The sequence below is a fragment of the Corythoichthys intestinalis genome, chromosome 4 (genome assembly GCF_030265065.1).
Source record: "Corythoichthys intestinalis isolate RoL2023-P3 chromosome 4, ASM3026506v1, whole genome shotgun sequence".
Lineage (NCBI taxonomy): Eukaryota > Metazoa > Chordata > Actinopteri > Syngnathiformes > Syngnathidae > Corythoichthys > Corythoichthys intestinalis.
This window is the reverse complement of record NC_080398.1, coordinates 59389595-59408350: the sequence shown is the minus strand read 5'-3', so window position 1 is coordinate 59408350 and position 18756 is coordinate 59389595. Positions and strand designations below refer to the sequence as shown.

At 37.7% G+C, this 18756-nt stretch overlaps 1 protein-coding gene across 2 annotated transcripts in view; it reads right to left on the bottom strand.

Annotated features, from left to right (window-relative positions):
• dyrk1b (dual-specificity tyrosine-(Y)-phosphorylation regulated kinase 1B) overlaps positions 1 to 18756 on the bottom strand; it is a 103527-nt gene that overhangs the window by 68719 nt on the left and 16052 nt on the right. Inside the window, exon 2 of one of the 2 annotated variants that reach the window (XM_057833123.1) lies at positions 6056 to 6177. The exons of the other annotated variant lie outside the window; for it this stretch is intronic. The gene's annotated coding sequence lies outside the window, so the exon portion shown is untranslated. The remainder of the gene's footprint in view (positions 1 to 6055; positions 6178 to 18756) is intronic. 2 annotated transcript variants of the gene reach the window in all.

Below are 18756 nucleotides of genomic sequence, written 5' to 3'. Positions count from 1 at the left end.
TATTAGCTTCTATTCCCGCAACTAGTGACAAACCTACAGTCCAAATCATTGCACCCCCGAACGCTAACAAACAGCTGACCAGTGATGGCTAAATAAAGACGGCATGGCCTAATAACATGCTATAATTACAGAGATCACATTTAAAGGCTCAATCTCATAAAAACTCATAAACAAGAAGGAAGCAGCATTAAATGTCGATTTAAGATAAGGTGGTAATCACACACAGATGCACTACCACAAGGGTGGTCTGATTATGAAATACCTAAAGCCCAGCTCAGAGTGATTGGCTTTGTCTGATCTGACTGGGAGAATATACACACAGACTACCATTGTCAGCCAACACAGTACGTCACATTCTATAATTGCCACAACTCTGTTACTTGCATTAAACTCTATTTCAATTCCAAATTCCTCACACACACACACACACAAGAAAAACAAGAACAAGCTTTTGTCCGAATTGAGCAGGGGCCGCTTGTTAGTCACTTTTTCAGTGATCTAATCTCTAATTCACAAAACAAGTAATCTGCGGAGGTGGGTACACACAAATTTGCAGTCGGAAGTCCAATGATCACGCCGGCCTGTTCAATCACGTAGCGTCTATAAAGCTACATAAAAAATAAAACACTTTCATATTCGGCGCTGCCGTCCTTAAACAGCAAACATCAACATTATTAAAACCTCTCTCCCAGTTTTTACTTGGCACCAATAGATCATGGAAAACCGGAGAAATGATCGTTTTAATTTCAAGGTTGGAAATATGTTATCCACACTAGAAGGCACTGATGCTCTTCGGACAGGTGATACTATTTCTGTAGATTTTTCTAGTCCGAATCCGATGATTTTTGTGTACAGTTAGACTCTGGGTTACGAACGAGTTCCGTTCCTATGCTGGCGACATAACCCGAATTTCCGAATAAGTTGGAATTAACCCTTTAAGTACCCCTAACTACACTTTAAATCTCAAAATAACAATCCAAAAACATGTATTATACATCATTGTACTGTCCTCGCCAAGACGTTGGAGCTAAGTCCTAGCTAGACAGAGAGCTAAACTCCAAAATGACACTGTCAGACGTCCGTGTGGTTTGCTGACTTCGTTCCGTTGCTCATGACATCAACATTTGCAGAACGAAACTAAAATCAAAATGGAATTAAATGAATTTTATCTTCAATAACAGCAATTCAAAATTCCGTTTATAACTAGCAGCTTATACAGCAATAACAATCCACAGAAACAATTAGCATGTATCAGTTAGCGTTGGCACATCAGCAAAAACAATCATGAAAACTCGCTCTAAATATTGAAACAGAATTGATAATGCACAATAAACAGTACAAAAGGTGTGTGTTTTTCTGTCTCACCTAGTAGAGAAGTAAATGCCGAATCCTTTTTGAGTGAATATTCCAGCCAGGAATATTTATATTAATACATAAAAATAAGCGTTTTTTTTGTTTGTTTGTTTCCCATCATTTTTTAGGGGAATTCTAGATCAGGCTACTTAGAACAGCTATGCTTTTGGCCAAGATCGTCGTACATTGAAAATGGTACATCCAGTGGTGGCTCTGTCGTACAATTAATGTCTTAAGTGGGGCAAACTGAAACTCCACTCACCATTTTGGCGGTGCTCTCCAGCGTTTCAATCTTTGGTTCTCACCCAGTGGTTATTGTCGCTTTTGAAAGCTTAGGTTTGAAAAAATTATTTACAGTATTTTGCCTCTTATGTCCTCAGGTGGTTTTGGCTAAGAAAAGCAAATGACCATCTTTATGGTGCTAGTCACATGATCTGTTCGAAAAATAATTTTGACCCTTGATAATTTTTTTTCTTCATTTAATTCATTTTGTTGTTTGTTTATTGTTTAACAACTTTTATAGACAACCTTTTACCAGAAAATGTATTGACGGGACATCGGGCGCAGGGCCGATTCATAGAGGGCCTATCTCTGTCAAAGCTGAGCTTTTTCTGTTGAAGATTGTAGTGAATTAATGCTTAAATCCTTGAATTCTTTATAGATATGGACGTAAAAAAGTCTTGATTCTTGGTTAAAAGCAAAAAAAACGTGCAGTTAGCGTTTATTATACGTAAATATTGCAAACTATGATGCTAGTCAGTAAGCAAATTAGCGGCCGCCATATCACAGAAAAAGAGCTTTTTCCGTTGAAAATTCTTGTCAATAAATGCTTAAATCCCTGTATTCTTTATAGATATGGACGTAAAACACTCTCGATTCTTGGTTAAAAGCAAAAAAACGGGCAGTTAGCATTTTACATAAATATGTCGAATGTGCTGCTAGTTAAGACATTGTATAGGCCCCCTTAGTACAACAAAAAGCTTTTTGCATTGAAAATTCTTGTGAATAAATGCTTAAATCCTTGAATTCTTTGCATATATGGACGTAAAACTCTCGATTCTTGGTTAAAAGCAAAAAAACATGCAGGGAGCAGTAATTTTACGTAAATATTGTGAAGTATAATGCCAATGCTGTAGCGGCTAATTTCTCCCATTGATTTTTTTTTCACAACCATTCAAAATGCATGCACGGTATGAAAAATAATTAACTTGAATCCTCGAATAAATATCACCTTCCTGTTCCTTCCTGTTTGTATGCAGTACAGCTTTCATACTTTTTCAACCTAAATCCGCCATTAGATTGCTGCATGTGACCGACTGCTAATAAATGAAGCGGAGTGTGGGACGCAGTAAATGGCGAATGTGTCATGTTAATACATTATGAAGTCTATGGGTTATGTAATAGGTTATAGTAAAAAATAGCAGTTCATTTCAGATGACGTTGTGCTGACAAAAAAAAAATTATACCATTGTTTAAAAAACAAAACAAGTAAAATTTTGGTCAAATCTGTTTATGTAATTTCAGGCAAACTTGGCAATAGAAATAATGCATTTTAGAATTTAGACAAAAACATGTTTAATCAACCTATTTTTTGGGGGGGGATATCTTATTTCATTACATGCTGCTTACTCTGAGTTAAGTATTTCTTTCACATGGGCGGGTATGTTTGCCGTTCCAAAACTACAAGCAGATGAGCAACAGGTGGCCAAGTGTGTGAGTGTTCTTGGTCATGCCATGGCTCAAACACATGGCTAGTAGAGCTGGAGCCTACACCAAATGATTTGGGCCAAATGGCCCGGGACACTCCAGGCTGGTCATCAGTCTATTGCAGGGCAGACAAGTCAGAATCAAGTAAAATTATGCATTACTCCTGATTGTAGCAATAATAGGAATGCATACTTTTAAAACTAGAGTTTTTGTTTCACAATATGAAAATGTAATAATAATTTATACCCCAAGTATAAAAATTCATAATAGCACGACTTTAAATCAGTTAATGTTTCAGACAAATGAACTTATAACAAATTTAAAGTGCAACAATTAGTTGAATAGCTGAAAAATAATTATTTAGTCAATAAACCACTATTTTGATAAGCGATTAATACTTTAGAGATTTTGTTTAATAATTGTTAAAATCCTAGAACTGTATTTAGTCAACAATTAATATTCACAGATTCACAATCCTTCAGACTATTTGTGATAAATCAAAACACACAATACACTCACAAATATTTACTTAAGCTTTGGAATAAAATTATCAACATTTGGTTGCAGCTCTAGCACAAATAAACTTTAACAATGAATTAAAAATCTAGATAAATCATACTGTACATTCAGGTATATTTCTAATTAGGGCAGCAGCTATTAATTATTTTTGGGGATGTCCCTATTGCACATTTTTGCACCCGAGTCCGAGTCACCTGGTTTTGAGAATCTGCCGATACCAAAGTTTTTTGTTTAAAAAAAAAAAAAAAAAAAAGTTCCAACATGTTACAATCCCACCGTGCTGCCTTCATAATCGTGGACTATTAAAAAAAATACATTTTTAAATAAGAATAACGTAGAAAAGTGCTCGTCTTTATTAAAATGCTTCGTTGAGTGAGTCCACTCAAATCCGCTCACGCTGCTGAAAACAGCCTCTTACTTACACAATGAGTTGCCACAGCAAACTACCGCTAGTGTTTCACAAGCTAAACAATGATTGACACATTTTAAACCTTTCATCCGATTCTGATCCTCTGAGAAATGGCGCGATCGGCCCGACAAGGCAACAACTTTAGATTATTTAAGTAATCAAATAAATCTATCATTTAGTTAGTTTGAATAATCGAGTAATTGAATGATGAACATTTAATGCATTGCAGAATACATTTTAGGAGATGTAAAAACAAATAAACAAGTGTTTATGCTTGGAATATTTATTTTGGCTTGCCAAGATTGCACTTTCAAAAGAGTATTAAATGCGAATACAAAATAAAATACCTGAGTGTTTCTTCAAACTATGCAGAATTGCACTTACATTTCACAAGAGGAATAAATGCATTTAAAAAGAAATAAAATACCTTAGTTTAGCCTTAAACAGTCTAAAAAATAAATAAATGAGGATCTAAGTACAACAAAAGAACATTTGGCTAACTTGCATAGCAAATGTCCGTTAGCCTAAATGCTATAAAATGCCAATATATTTTTTTACAATGCTCTTAACAAGTGGTTAAAACACATATTTCCACAAACACTGCTAAATATACTTCTAAACTAAATGTCAAATACATAAACAAACATATAAACTTACTGTTGACTTAAACAGTGAGCAGCTTGATTCAGCGACCTATGTCATATTCAGTGTTGCCACTTGAGGGCAGTATATCCATACAAATCAATAAAACAAAATGCAAACTCTTTCAAAACAAACCATTGCAACACCACTCTAATTAAACGAATCGTCGAAGCAGCAAAATTTAATTCGAAGCTTTTTTTCTAATCGAATTACTTGAGTTAATCGATTAAATCGTTGTAGCACTACTTCTAATTACACATAATTTAACCCTTTGAAATATCACGTCAACACCATTAATGATACATTTGTTACCTACCATTAGTCTAATCATATCTATTATTTCACCTTTATTTTTCAACTATTTACAGTTTTACAGAGATCTTGGTGTTGTAGTAGACTAATATTAGTGCTGCAACAATTAATCGATTAACTTGAGTAATTCGATTAGAAAAAGTATTCGGATTAGATTTTGCTGCTTTCAGTATTCATTTAATTAAAGTGAATATGTGATTATGAATATGACGTAACTCATTTCACACGGCTGAATCGAGCTGCTCCCTGTTCAGACCAAGAAAAGCTAAGTTTTTGTTTGAGCTAATGTTTTTTGTTGCATTCGTAATTTAGTTAATTAGTATATTTAGCAGTTTTTTTGTGGGAATATGTGTCTGAACTATTTGTTAAAAGAATTTTAAAAAATGTTAGCATTTTATAGCATTTAACCTAGCGGACTTTTGCTATGTAAGTTAGCCAATTGTTCTTTTGTTGTACTTAGATCCTCATATATTTTTTTATACCGTTTAAAGCTCTTCTCAGGTATTTTAATTTTGAATGTTCCTTATCCGATTACTCGAATATTCGGACTAACTAGTTCATCGATTAATCGACTACTAAAGTAATCGATAGCTGCAGCCCTAGCTAATATACTATTAATCATATTATACACATATTATTAATTGACTTTTTTCATAAAACGATATTCAAAGTGGAATCGCAAATTAATTTAATTCATGATTTGAATTGAGAATGTGACCAAAAAAAATCTGTAATATTTATAACTTATATATACTGGAGACAATGTTTATGGCCTGAAAAGGCTAATATAATTCTAGTAATAGTGATTCTTTTTTTAATCAAGTGATTAAAAAAAAGAGAGAAAATGCACTCTTAATTGTAGCTTTTTACTGTGGCTGGCAGGTCCTGAATTATTATTATTTTTTTTTTTGTATTTCAGGGAGGAGTTGGGGTCTATGATGATACAAAATAGTATTGTAACATAACTTCGAGAATGTACAAATATGAAAATTGTCTATTTTCCCTTCTTGAAATACTGAGTGTCTTCCACTAAATCACGTTCAGCTGTACTAACGATCAGACAGCAGAGATTACAACAGTAGTGTGAGGAAGCAAGCAGACTCTGACACTCACGTGCCTTGCAGCAAATTTCCACCCGGCAACTATACGCTGTACCATGGCAACAGCTCTGCCATTGGTCCCCGGTGCGTTTTCGAATGACCAATGGGATGGCCAGCAGCGGGTGATGCTTGTTGCTAGGTAAACACGATGCAGAGGAAAGATAGAGGAGCGGAATTACCATGCTGCTACTGCAGGGTGCTTTCAGAGCGGAGTGGAGGAGCACTTTACACGCGGATATATCATCCTCTTTCTCAGCACTTGGCGGTGCCAGAGAGACAAAAACAAAACCAAGGAGGTATGACACAGGCAGAGAGGAATCAAATATAGGAGGAGTTAAAGGCCTCAGGGGTTTCTGCTTCGGATGCGTTAGCAACATTGTTTGAGGTGCTCTCTTCCTAACCTTTGCGTGAACAATTTGATACGCCGTCATGATAGCCCAGTGTACAACATAATTCACTTATTTGCAAGGTTGAAATTTTTAAAATAAATAATGACATATATTGATGAATATATTTCAGAAAACTAGGAATGTCCTCGTTCCAATCACAAGATCGGAAATCGGGCCAGACCTAGGCCTGCTGCGATAAAAATTTTTAGTGGGCAATATATTGTCTCATAAATTATTGCAATATTAATGTCTTTTTTTTGTTTGTTTTTTGTTTAAACCAAATTTAACCACTAATGTAGTGACAATACAACCTAATAAATCACCCATTCAAATGCAATGAATTTTTATTCTTAAATTTAAAAATACTATATTAAAAATGAGAAATATTAAGGAAAATAAATAAATAAATAAATAAATAAATAAAGCCAAATTATTCATTGCCAATCAGATTTTTCACAATGGGTATTATTTTAAAACTATCCTTAACGTAGAATCTAAAGTATGTGAGATTAACTCCAGATAGCTTTATTTATATGTTGAACATGACGTGCTTTTATTTTGAAATGTTCAATGGAGGTACGTTCGCTAAGCCGCTAACCATAAGCTTTACACACGCCAAAAAGTTGATAAAATAAAAAAAAGCGCACCTCTATTTTCGTCATGCATGCAGTGTCAGTAATGGATTTTTTTTTTTTTTCGCATCGTTTGTAAATGCTGTAAACTAGCGAGTTTTCATGTGTGAAGTTTCACCTTATAACCGCATGCGTTTTGGAGAAGACTGCCAATGTTTTATAGCAGGCTAAAGTAGTGAGTACATTGTCTTTTCTTGCATTAGCTTTAATGTAGCAATGCTAACGTTTTACAATGTTTAAAGTGTACCACAGATAGAAAGACATGTAGTTCTAAAAAGATAAATGTTTGCACGAGTTATACTAATTTTATATCAAAACCCCTCTTAATGTTTTCGCTTTAATAAAATTCCATTCATTCATTCATTTTCCATGCCGCTTTTCCTCACGAGGGTCGGGGATTAATAAAATTTGGCAATTTTAAATAAAAAAAATAAACTACAGGTTCGCCATTGATGTTGACGTCGCAGGGAGATGACGTCACATGGCCACACTGCCGTACTTCACAGTGTCACTCTTTAACTATGTAAGGTAAATTAAATGCACCACAAGGTGTCAATAGCAAGTTTTAAATTAATAAGGGATCAAGCCAATGAATGCCTTTTGTCCCTCGACTGACGCAGTAGTTTCTTCTTGGGTCCATTGTTATTTATGTTCATTTGAGTGTTGACTTCACAACAAACAAGACTCCTGATATTGGCTCCTAGCATCATATTGTGACTAAATATTGCCATCCAGTGTATTTGTTGGGCTAAATGAGTTGCTAAAATGTTTAAATAGAGTTTGACCAAAGTCTGAGAAAATTTAATGAGTATTTTGCAGTTCTATTTTGATTGTGAATTTGTGAATGCCAGTTCACTTGTTTTTTTGTTGTTTGGCGCCGTCTGCTGGCGCTTGGGTCCAAATGATTTTATGGGATTGGGGAGTGAGAATGGTGTAATGACACAATGGCGAGCTACTAGTTTATTTTTTGATTGAAAATTTTTACAAATTTTAATAAAACGAAAACATTAAGAGGGGTTTTAATATAAAATTTCTATAACTTGTACTAACATTTATCTTTTAAGAACTACAAGTTTTTCTATCCATGGATCGCTTTAAGAGAATATTTATAATGTTAATGCCATCTTGTTGATTTATTGTTATAATAAACTAATACAGTACTTATGTATCGTATGTTGAATGTATATATCTGTCTTGTGTCTTATCTTTTTATTCTAAGAATAATTTACAGAAAAATATGGCATATTTTATAGATGGTTTGACTTGCTATTAATTACGATTAATTAATTTTTAAGCTGTAATTAGCTTGATTAAAAATTTTAATCATTTGACAGCCCTAATTATTATTATTTTTAAGTAATAGCTCATTCACTGCCATTGATGGTTATAGGGTAACAAATCCATTTCAACTGGGAGCAGTGCCAGCCCCAGAGTCAAATTGAATTGGACGTCTATCGCCATCAATGACAGTGAAACATGTTTACTCAAAGACAGCCTTCCCAGTTGAAATGGATTTGTTGCCCCATAACAGGGGTGGGCAAACTATTCCACAAAGGGCCGCAGTGGGTGCGGGTTTTTGTTCATACCCATCATGAGGACTGCCTTTCACCAATCTGGTTTCTTACAAGTGCAATCAGTTGATTGCCGTCAGGTGCTTCTTGTTTCCACTGAAACCTCATTGGTTAAATTGTCTGTGTTGAATCAGTTGGAACAAAGACCAGGACCCACTGCGGCCCTCGAGGACCGGTTTGCCCACCCCTGCCCTATAACCATCAATGGCAGTGAATGAGTTAAGGGCTACAGGTCAACACAATAAAACAGAGACATGACACTGTCATGAGCATTAATGAATGCTTATGACAGATGTCATTTAGTGTCATCAGGCAAATGATCTCACTGTTTGTTATGTACTTCCTTAATCTAAGTACATGTACGACTGAGACTTGAATGGAACAAAACTTCTTTATTCAGTGTGCTTCTCAGCATATGTGCCCCGTCACATCACAGAGATTCCTTTTATACTGTAATACTACACCCATAGGAAGTGCACACTATGGCAACAGCAGTGTGACATAAATATGTTACATTTTGAATGGATGTAAAAGATCTGAGCTGGACATAAATGGAGTTAGTGACAAAATTTGCCAGATGACACTTAATGACATCTGTCATAAGCATTCATTAATGCCCATGACATTGTCATGTCATAATTATGACGGTCTTTTGACAGTCTTATGATGACGCCGTCAAATAAAGTGTTGCCTAATAACCCAGATATATCAACAAACACTGGACTATAAACCACAGGATTAAAAATGAGGTGTAAAAAGTAGCGGCTTATAAAGTATGATTGATATATACAGTACTGTATATTTTTATTATATTATGTATATACAGGATATACTGTATGTATATATTTTCCCCAAGTGGAAGCTTCCATGATCCTAATAAATTTAATAATTAAAAAAAAATATATATAGTACTGTGCAAAAGTTTTAGGCAGGTGTCCTGCCTAAAACTTTTGCACAGTACTTTATATAGTCTTGTCTGTGTTTTCCGCCATATACAGTACTGTATATATATGGCGGAAAACACAGACAAGCCTGAAAAAGCAGTTTCTGCTCTTGCACCCCTCTTTAAAATAAACTGCTGTATTTTAAGCCAAAAGAACTGTTGTGTTTGATAGAACAATGTGTCTATTTTGTCCGTTTTACCGCTTTTGTCTCAACCCAGCCATAAAAAGAAGGTAAGTAATTATATTTATTATTTGAAATGTATGCCAATTTTAGCCTAGAATCATTAATTGATGTCTTATATTTCGTTTAAAAAAAACAAAACAACAAAAAAATTATTATCTTGCATATTTTAAACTTTTAAACAAATTACATCAAAATGAATTAATTGTATTTTTTGTTACTGTCGCATTTCCCCCGATATTTTAGATGACAAATAATCGATCCAAACATACAAAATTTGTTTATAAAAAAAAAAAAAGTTTAAAATGGTAAATATTTGAAAAAGAAAATCTCGACCTTTGCTTGATGTCTGTGATTTCTGCATTGTGATCCTTGTTATATTACCATGTTTCACCCATAAAATCCCCCCAAATTCTGGCTATGGCCATTCACAGCTTTGTCTTGACACTCGGTGAAACATGCTACAAGGAGTTTTTGGATCGAAACAAGGTAAGTACGCGATAATATCTCGTTAAAATCATGGGGTCTTTAATTATGGTCTCTCATGCTCTCACCTCCAATTAGGGTTTAGGGGTTTAATTAATTAATTAATTAAAAAAAAAAAATGCCCTACTGCTCCAAATTTTCCTTCCCCCAGAAAATAGAGAAGTTAAGCTTTCCAGTGATGTATCACACAAGCATATAGGACAATTTTGAAATTTTTTCAAATAATGGGTCTCAGAGCGGAACTTCCAGTCACCTGAGTGTTTTCCGTCATACATGTATACTTAGCAGTTTTTGATGGGAATATGTGTTTGAACGATTTGCTAAGAGCACTGTAAACAAAAACGTTAGTATTTCATAGCATTTAAGCTAGCGGACGTTTGTTATGCAAGTTAGCCAATTGTTGTTTGTTGTACTTACGAGCCTCATTTATTTATTTTTTTATATCGTTTGAGGCTAAGCTTGGGTATTTTAATGTGTTTTTAAATATAAAATCCTATATAAATATAGAATCCTGCTGCTCCCTGTTAAGACCAACATAAGGAATGTTATTGTTAGAGATAATATGTTTGTTTATGCATCTGTAATTTAGAGTATTTAACTGCTTTTTGTAGGAATATGTATTTGAACGATTTGTTAAGAGCATTGTAAAAAAAAAAAAAAAAAAAAAAAAAAAAAAAAAGCTTGCGGACTGCTTTGCTAGTTAGCCAATTGTTCTTTTGTTGGACTACCACCCTCATTTATTTATTTATTTTTATACAATGACAGGGGGAATGAAGGAATAGTATATTTTCTCGTATTTACCGTTTGACTGTTTGTAATGGTCTAACGTACCCAATATAAAATAAATAGCATTCATATCATAGTTTAAGGGAAAACAAGCAGAATATATTTGACATAGGGCATAAAAGAAACATAACGCCTTCTGAACACGGAAGTCCAACACATGCGTCATGCAGCTGACTGAGCAAGATTGACGCGGACTACCAGGTGATAGGTAAGGCATCTACAAGCCCACGTCTGCAACGCCAAATCCCGCAATCAGCTCTTCAGGACAGCCCAGAACAAATGGCGGGACGTCCTGTAGTACCACAACACCCAATAACAAAAAAAACCTCCAAATTTTGATAGCTCAGCGTCTCTCAGAGGGTGAGGCGCGCCGAACTTCCCACCTCAGTTGCCTCGTTAACCATGACCCAGCAACGGCGGCACACGAACTTGACCGCCCATATCTGCAACAGAAGAAGGCCCAAACACACCATTCTTCCTTCCCAAAGCCCGCCCCGCGAGAGCCTTCAAAAAGACTGAATGTTATCGTTGTCATTTTTCTCAGAAACCTTTTATTGACTTGTGATATGGCGACCCTGGAACCAGTCTGCCTCCTCGCCTGGGTCTGTCACTGTTTTGCCTTTCCGTTTGATCATTGTCGACCTGAATAAATTGTCAATTTGTGTTTCGAAGCCTTTTTCCAGCTTTTAAAATGGAGTCAGTACAAGGGGTTAAGACTAAGGTGAATGCGCAGAGTTTGGCCTTTTGGCCGGGTTGTTGGGGTCTCCCTGGCCGGGGTGGTTGCAGCTGCACCAGCGTGGGTCCGGCGGTTCGGCTAAAAGGTCCGATTGCTTCACGTTTGAGACTAAGCTCAGATATTTTAGTTTTAAATGCATTTATTGCTGTTGTGAAATGAAAGTGCCATTCTGAATATTTTGAACACTTTTAATTTGTGTAATTTCAGGAGGAGCAGTGCGGTTTTCGTCCCGGCCGTGGAACAGTGGACCAGCTCTACACCCTCGGCAGGATCCTCGAGGGTGCATGGGAGTTCGTTCAACCAGTCTACATGTGTTTTGTGGATCTGGAGAAGGCGCTCGACAGTATGCCTCGGGGAGTCCTATGGGGGGTGCTCCGGGAATACGGAGTACCGAGCCCCTTGGTAAGGGCTGTTCGGTCTCTGTACGACCGGTGTCAGAGTTTGGTCCGCATTGCCGACAGTAAGTCGAATTTGTTCCCAGTGAGGGTTGGACTCCGCCAAGGTTGCCCATTGTCACCGATTCTGTTCATAATTTTTATGGACAGAATTTCTAGGCGCAGCCGAAGCGTTGAGGGGTTCTGGTTTGGTGACCTCAGCATTGCATCTCTGCTTTTTGCAGATGATGTGGAGCTTTTGGCTTCATCAGGCCATGACCTCCAACTCTCACTGGAGCGGTTCGCAGCTGAGTGTACTGTGAAGCGGTTGGGATGAAAATCAGCACCTCTAAATCTGAGACCATGGTCCTCAGTCGGAAAAGGGTGGAGTGCCCTCTCCGGGTTGGGGATGAGATCCTGCCCCAAGTGGAGGAGTTCAAGTACCTTGGGGTCTTGTTCACGAGTGAGGATAGGAGGGAGCGGGAGATAGACAGGCGGATCGGTGCAGCGTCTGCAGTAATGCGGACTCTTCACCGGTCCGCAGCGGTGAAGAAGGAGCTGAGCCGAAAGGCGAAGCTCACGATTTATCAGTCGATCTACGTTCCTACCCTCACTTATGGTCACGAGCTGTGGGTCGTGACCGAAATAACAAGATCCCGGATACAAGCGGCCGAAATGAGTTTTCTCCGCAGGGTGTCCGGGCTCTCCCTTAGAGATAGGGTGAGAAGCTCGGTCATCCGGGAGGGACTCGACGTCGAGCCGCTACTCCTCCGTATTGAGAGGAGCCAGCTGAGGTGGCTCTGGCATCTGGTTAGGATGCCTCTTGGACGCCTCCCTGGAGATGCATTCTGGGCATGTCGCACCGGCGGGATGCCCCGGGGAAGACCCAGGACACGCTGAAGAGACTGTCTCTTGGCTGGCCTGGGAACGCCTTGGGATCCCGCCGGAGGAACTGGTTGAAGTGGCTAGGGAGAGGGAAGTCTGGGCTTCCCTGCTAAAACTGCTGCCTCCGCGGCCCGACCTCAGAGCAAGCGGAAGATGATGGTATGGTATGGTATGGTATGGTATGGTATGGTATGGTATGGTATGGTATGGTATGGTATGGTATGGTATGGTATGGTATGGTATGGTATGATGGTACTTTTAATTTGTATTCGCATTGAATACTCTTTTGAAAGTGTAATCTTAGCATAGCAACATACATTTTATTGCAAGCATGAAGTATTTGTTTTACATATGCTAATATTTATTCTGCAACACATGAAATGTTCGTAATCTGATTACTCGAACAAACTAATGGTTAGATTAATCGATTACCTAAATAATCAATAGCTGCAGCCCCAGTTGGTAGGAGGAGCCAATTGTGTAACTTTTAGTGGAGAAAGAAACCGATTTGAGGGAGATTGGTGGTACTACTACTAGGAGTGGGAACCTCTTGGCACCTTGAGATACGATACGATACGATTTGCGATACAAAGCTCACAAACGATCTGACGATTTGGCGATACAAAGATTATCGATACATTGGTCAGGAAATCATTCTAGGATATTCTACAAACAACTAATTAACAGAAAAACAAGCTTCTAGTGTGAATTGGAATTAGTTTATCACTAGTAGACGTCCAATCCATTTGCGCTGGGAGTGTGGCAGTGAATGAACGAATGTTCTTGATGATATGGGGCTGCATGTCAGGCAAAGGCACTTGGAAGATGGCTGTGGTTAAATTTTCAATAGATGCACAAGTTTACATTGAAATTTTAGACAGCTTTCTTATCCCTTCAATTGAAAATATGTTTGTCATTTTCCAAGATGACAATGCATTATGCCACAGAGCTAAAACTGTTAAAGCATTCCTTGGAGAAAGTCTCATCCAGTCAATGTCATGGCCTGCAAATAGCCAAGATCTCAACCCTATTTAAAACGATATATCGATTCTTGGCAGGAGCATATCTATAACCTTTTGGGATACATAGTATCACGATATATCACCATTTCGATATTTTGTCACACCCCTAACTACTACGACACATGGAATCCTATCAATGAAATGCAAGTAAGTCCAGCTGCAGCCCACAGTACTCGCCCATCCAACCACGTCCATTTTGCATCTCATGACGCAGATAAGGGCTTAAGGTTTAAGGTTAGGGTAAGGGTCGTTGAAGGCAGGGAGTGTGGTTGGTGGATGACGAACGCTTGATCTGATTGGTCGTTGAAAGCAGGGGGTGAGGTTGGTGAGTACTGCGGGACGCAGCTGGACCCCTCTCATGCAGTAAGTCGGCGTAAATTGGCCGCCATCTTCTGGCCATAATATGCAATGCAGGAACGGTTCCATTTATGGCGATAACAACGATACACATTTGAAATGTTGAAAGTTTTATTTTGTTTTGGCGAAATCTATCATTATATCGCACAGCACTATTTTGAAGTAACGCTACTCTTACTTGAGAACAGTTTTTTGCTACTCTACCCACCTCTGTTCAAAACATTCATTCATTCATTTTCCATGCCGCTTATTCCTCACGAGGGTCGCGGAGGTGCTGGAGCCTATCCCAGCTAACTTCGGGCAGTAGGCAGGGGACACCCTGAATTGGTTGCCAGCCAATCGCAGGGCACAAGGAGACAAACAACCATTCACGCACACACTCACACCTACGGACAATTTAGAGTGTTCAGTCAGCCTACCATGCATGTTTTTGGGATGTGGGAGGAAACCGGAGTTCCCGGAGGAAACCCACGCAGGCACGAGGAGAACATGCAAACTCCACACAGGAAGGCCGAAGCCCGGGATTGAACCTTTGATCTCAGAACTGTGAGGCAGACGTGCTAACCACTCAGCCACCGTGCCGCCCTGTTCAAAACAATACGACACAAACTAATGAGAGCGAGCTGTATCTAAGTTTCAAACTTCTTTCAGCTTTTCTACTAGATTCACTAGTCAGTGATATACAGTATAGCGCAATGTAGTACATAATCTATGGTGTGGTTGTGATTTATAAAAAATACAAAACATACACACACACACACACACACACACACACACACAAGCAGAGTACACCCTGGACTGATCACAAGCCAACCGAAAAGCAGATTTATCCACAAAAAAAATATTCATTCAGAGATTTCAGTGGTTGCGGAAAGGGCACGCGCCAACAACACATGCATACATTGCCCACCGGATGGGATCTGATTCCAAGGCCTTGAGATATTACTGATATTTCACGCGAGATCACCATGAAATTGACGCACCTTCATTGCATACAAACCATCGTTCCATTAATTCCATCACCAGATGACAAAAAGGAAGAGAATTTTCAATGCTCTTTCACATACTTAATTGTATGTGTGGCGATCCAACAAACACAAAAACATTAATACGAGTCACTGTCGACGACCAGCAAATCTGATCTGTTTCGCTTTTGTGACTTTCTTTGGGTCTTAAATAAATCTAGGGTTTTGCACTTCCAAAATCTGTTTTTTTTTTAAATCATTATTAAAAAGAATTCAGAGACTAACCCAAACCCTTGTACTTTAAAAGTGTTAAAATTACATCAAATGCACATATTACTTGTATTTTTAGTTTCAAACATATTGTATGGCTCTTTAAAAAAATGTGGTGTTCATGGCTCTCTCAGCCAAAAAGGTTCCAGACCCCTGTTTTAACATAACAAGCAAGTTCTTTGGAATACTGTATTGGAGGAAACATGCAAACTCCACGCAGACAAACCTCTGAACAGTGAGATTAATTTGCTAACCAATCAGCTGCCATGTAGTCACCGGTCTGTGTATTGTAAAAGTTTTGGATGCACTGGGATAGTCAAGAATCCTCTCTAAAGTATCAACAGTTGTGATGACATGGATCCACACTCCTTCGTACTGGTGTCATTTTGTGTTGTTTGTTTATAGGCGGGGTGTCACAAGATATGGGACAATTTGGCCCCATTCAAACTACGGTAAGTGAGCATTGTTTAGGGAGCCAGTTAGTTTGTTTTTAATTGAACTCTAGTTTGTTTCCCTCCTTGGTGCCATTCAGTTGGACAGGCCTGAACACAGCAAATTAACTCTGGTGCTCACTGCTGACCAAATCAACCTCCTACAAGCAGAGATCTCGGTTTCAGTTTCCAGACAGAACTGAAGACCTCTGCCTGGCCTCGAAGCTAACATTTTAGGGCACTTGCTCGAAGCCCACGTCACTTCATTAGCTTGCCACTTTTGGCCAAGTGCACCCAAATATTTGCTCACATTAGGCAAATGTTGCATTGATGCAAAGACTTGTTCTTACCTAATTTTGGTGTGATAAATACAAGTCTGACCGGAGTTTTTTTGTTTTGTTTTTTTTTTTTCAAATGAAGATTTTAAATTTTTTTGTACAATGCAAATTTGTTGCAATGCAGTATTTTCAACAAGGTGTGTATATAGCTGCCACTGAATAGCTCAAAAGTAACATGTATGTAGCAAAATAATCCCTTTTAAGACATGTTTTAGACAACTGCAGAACACTAATGTGATATGTGCTGTACTACACTGCTGCCAAAGTTCTCCATTATGTGAAAATCAGTGAACTATAACAAGCTACTCTCAAAAAATGTACAATGCAAGGTCTGAAAACTTAAACTAGTATTGTTTGAAAATTTACGAAGAATCTGTATAATAATATACTAACTAGGGCTGCAGCTATCGAATATTTTAGTAATCGAGTAATCGACTGAAAATTCTATCGATTAATCGAGTAATCGGATAAAACATTTTTTTAGGTAAAGAGCAATTATGAAAATACATGAGAAAAAAATACATTTAATCCAATATTCAACCATTTTCAGTCAATTAATGCCTTTATTTTCGATGTACATAGTTGAAAACAGCCAACAATTGCATCTCAGATGTGACTAGAAAAATAAAATCCACTGCTTTCACTCAAAAAACTTCTAGATCTTATTAACTAAAAAAATTCTTACCTAAAAATGTAATTACGCTTGATAGCACACATCAGTTGAAAGGTACGTCTTTTTCCCACGTGTTTCAATTTAATTTGCATTTCCAAGCTATTTTTAAGTTCTAGTTAAGTTTTAAGTTAGTCTAAACTGTAAGTACTGATAGGATTTTGAGTTCTTGCAGTGTTCAAATTAAAATAAATGTATGATACCTGCTGTATTGGAGCACATTAGGGACAAGTGCTACTAGGTGTTTTATTCAGCAATGACTTCTGAGCTAAAACTGACAGTTAGCTTTATTATGTTTTAATTTTACACCCTCATCACTCTACAGCGCTGTGTTTTTACAGATTAAAAAAAAAAAAAAAAAAAAGCCTGTATCATGTAAGACACGTTAGCCATGCATCGACAGTGGTCATAATCAATAGAAACCTAGCCCTCCGAAGGGCTAACGTTACGTGAGCGAATGACAGTAATGTTATATTTATTAGCGATGAGAAGTCTACTGCTTAAAGATGGCGGCTGTTTGCTAACGCTGCCCTAGAGTCTGTCATTTAGCATCTAGTCCTAAATGCATGCGATATCTATGAGATGCATCAGACACTACCTGCTACCACATTAGCATCATTTGAGCGTAGTTTTTAGCAACGTCGGCGTAGTTTGTAGCGGCTGTCGGCTGCAGTAAGTTTTTTTTTCTTTCTTTTCTTTCTTCTTGCTCTACACACACACGTCAGCGTGTTGTCCCGCATTAAAAGTAGTCCGGGCAAAACGTGATGCTTAGAGCTGGCAAATTTAAACGATTCCTCAAGGTGAATAAAATTACTCGGATCAGTTTTTATACTCGAGTCACTCCAGTTGCTCGAGTATTCGTTTCAGCTCTAATACTAACATACGAATATCCAAAATGACGAAACCTAAAGCATACAAATGTTGATTTAGCTCTCTGTGCGCTGGGGACATTTGCAAAATTATTTTTTGAATTTGACCACTTTTCTTCATTTTGAGTTCAACTTCACAAAAGAAAAAATATTTTTGAGCAGACTATTCCCACAGGAGGTTTCAGTGACTGTTGACACGCAGCCCCCAGTTATTGCAAAATGGACCCGAAGGGGTGCCATTCGTTTGTGGTACGTTAGAGCTACTTGTTGGGACACCCTCTGTTATTGAGAGAGTTGGTATGTTTCGTCAGCTGCGACTGACGTGCTGCGATTGACGTCATCACCCAAAATTAATATCTCAATATCTACAAAACGATAGCAACACAAACGAAATGTTTTACAGTACAAAGATAGCATAAACAAATGGCACCATTTCGGGAACATTTTGCAATGGATGGGGGGGCTGCGTGACGTCATCACATGAATTTAATATCTCAATATCTCAAAAACGATAGCAGCACAAACAACATTTTTTACAACACAAACCAGCACAAACAATTCACACAATTTTTTGCCACTTTTAATCAAAATGGGGTGGCTGGTTGACCTCAGATTGACCTATAAAAGAATTGTTAATATCTAAAAAAATGATATCAGCACAAATTTCATTTTTCAGCACAAACAAGTACAAGGAAAATGGCATCATTTTTCTATAAATTTGCGTATGACGGAGGTCCAACTTCATGGAGGTATTTCTGCGATGTGCCCAGGTATGTCTTTGTAAAATTTTCAGATATTTTAGGACTGA